The sequence below is a fragment of the Schistosoma mansoni genome (genome assembly GCF_000237925.1).
Source record: "Schistosoma mansoni, WGS project CABG00000000 data, supercontig 0169, strain Puerto Rico, whole genome shotgun sequence".
Classification (NCBI taxonomy): domain Eukaryota; kingdom Metazoa; phylum Platyhelminthes; class Trematoda; order Strigeidida; family Schistosomatidae; genus Schistosoma; species Schistosoma mansoni.
Window position 1 is genome coordinate 259636 of NW_017386056.1, and position 3052 is coordinate 262687.

General features: G+C 32.0%; 1 non-coding gene across 1 annotated transcript; it reads right to left on the reverse strand.

Annotated features, from left to right (window-relative positions):
- Positions 1-2170: 2170 nt before the first annotated feature.
- On the reverse strand, positions 2171-2243 carry Smp_tRNA_00280_Gln_TTG.1.1. The gene has a single exon. It is a non-coding gene (tRNA).
- Positions 2244-3052: the final 809 nt, after the last annotated feature.

Genomic DNA, 3052 nt, shown 5'->3' on the forward strand with positions numbered 1-3052 from the left:
TTTTGAAGAATAATCTTTAATTATCAGAAAGAGGTTTTATGAAGATTGTAGTAATTTAATAGTTGAGTTCACGAGTCAATTAAAGCTGGAGAACCATGTCCTAGTATTAGAATATGAGGAGTACTATGCTAGGACGAAACGGCCGTCTAATGCTTCTAGATTTTCCATGTGATCTAGCTTTGATTGACTTATGAATCCAACTAATAAATTAATCTTGAATCGCTTTGATTTTAAGTACAACTTTGATAAAAAGGAAAATAAAGAAGGAAATCCAGTGTGTCATTTTTTTAAGTATTAGAATGACCATGAGAGCGAATCGTTTTGTTATTGTGAGAAAGACTTAAATCTTTTCAATAGTCAATAATATCTATTGATAGTGTATATGAGTGTGGTTTTGAATGGTAAACATTTAAGTTTTTGTGGAAGTACGAGATTACATAACATTGCAAACATTCATTGATTTATAATGTCAGAACTCCAAAAACAGAATTACAAGCTCATTTTAAACATGAAGATATGATAGACTCTAAACATCCTTTATGAGTCATCAAAAGAGAATGTAAAGAGAAATTACCTGTAATTGAGTTACCTTAATAATTCTAACTATAACATATAACATAAAATTAAAACAGGTCAGTAATTCAGAATAACGCTAATCTATATCTGACCACAAGCCGACATATTTTGAAGCTAATGAACAACTTTATGAACACAATCATTGTTAAGCTAAAGTCTAAAAAGTCTGAAAACTGGAGGTAATTCACAGAGATGAACTAATAGCAATCTTATAAGTTATCAGTCAGCAACAAAGTCAAAACCCACTAACCATTATTTTTTTCTAAACATTCTCAATGTCATTATAGACTATAAAATGTTAACTTCATTCCTTTATTCAACATACACTTCATGATAGAATTATATATATATATATATTTGAACACAAAAATATTGGTACAAAGGGGCACCAACTACATATGCGCCACACAGGCCACTTGATATGTGTATGGGCTGTGATACTGCCCGGGTGCTCAGGCCGAGGCAGGTGGTTTGTTAGAGGACCACATCCGGAGCCTTCGAACTAAACGTCTGATACAAAAAGCCGTGGAGCAACGTCAGGAGATGCAGTCCCACGGTAGCCGGTGATCAATAATTGGTCTAAACGCCATTTGTTCCTTCAGGATGCTGTAGCCCATGTGCACCATCAATATTCTCCAACTCCCTCAGGTGGATCCTTTGTACCCACCAACCCGAATAAAGAGACGGACATTCGCTTTTGATCCCCTCAATTTCGTAAAGAAGACCTCCACCGCGAGAAGGCAGTGAGTAAGACTTCCTGGAGCTGCATACGCATGCCCAAGTGAAAGCATTTCGAGGGGAAGAGTGGACTCATTCCCCCCTTGGCCGTATCAAAGCATTTGGGGGCAATAATATTATATACTTAATTTAAACTATGAAACGAAAATAAATGAGTAAATTACACTTCAACTATTCAATCATTATGAAAGAATTTATATTAAAAACTAGAACAGTATACGTTTTATTTTGTAAAATTTACAATTATATCTTATTCGAAGAAAAAGAAAAAGAACTTAATCTCTATAAACCATATCAAAATTTTATCTACTATAAATATTTTATTTTTTCATAGTTGAAAGCATGAATCAATTGAAGCTAGACCACCAAGGAAAACCTGGAAGCACTGGACGGCCGTTTCGTCCTATTATGGGACTCCTCAGCAGTGCGTATTCATTTTTCTATTAAAGCACATACAAGTATATATAAATATAAAAAATAAAAATAAGATATTTTCAAATGGTCATAAAGTTTCTTTTACTTTTTTCTCTCCTTTTTTTAAAATTTCAATTCGACCTTAATCTGACATAATTTTTCAATGAATAAGATTAAAAAAATTTGGATCAGATTATAAAACAAACAAAAAAACGTTCATAATAAAAATCATTGTTAACAAATTAGTTGAATAAAAAAGTTTTATAAAATAAATTTAATAAAATATATTTAGTTATTGGTTAGTTTAATATATCTTGATTAATTTTAATAATTGTAAAATTTGTAAGCAAAGATGGATAATGACTAGCAGCGGAATCCAGGACGCGCATTTCATCCTATTTGGGACTCGTCAGCTGGATGTACCTGCATTTCAGAGTTGGTGTTCACCCTGGGACTCGAACCCAGTACCTTTCGCTTCAAACGCCATCTCGTTATCCACTCAGCTACTGAGTGAAATTTATTCTCAAAATAATAGTATTTAAAGAATGTATTGTTCAACTTTTAATGAAATCTGAAAAGTGTGGTAAACTTTATAATTTTGTTGTTGGTGATGGTGATGATAATCATGATGATTATGGTTTTATTCATTAATACATACTTGAATATAACAATTTGCATTTTATGAAAATGTGACAGAGAAAGGTTTTAATAAGTTATAAGTAGTACTTTATCTTAAACTATAAAATTGCACTTTGTTCAATTATGAATTTACAAAATATTTTTATTGCACAATATGTTCTTGCATATATGAATTCTAACATTTATTACCATGAATTTCAAAGAGTTTGGTTGAGGTAATGTGGTGTGGTCTACTTTATTCCACATAAGTAGTATATGGTGATGGTCAGACAGAGAATGTATTTTGGCAGAAGATCGATAAGGAACGAACAGGAATGAAGCGCAATCGGTACGAAAATGCATGAAAAATAAAATCAGAGAAAACAGACTGATATTTGCAGAACGAACAGTTAAGATTGAGACAATTGATTGTTATTTTGCAAATTAACTGTTTACTGTATGGTTATCAGAATTTAGTGGGACAGTCTGTAATTTGTGCTTAAATACATTCGATTGGCCCCACCCGTGTTCTTGTTCACTACAGTAATGTTTCTTCATAAAACCTAGCATAATGATAACTTGTTTATTTTCATGAAACATCAGACAATTCTAATTGAAGGCTGCTATAATTAAATTAAGCAGAAAGTAGGAATAGCTTTTTCAATAATAAAAAGGAAAAACGACTGGAAAACTAAAAGAACAAGGA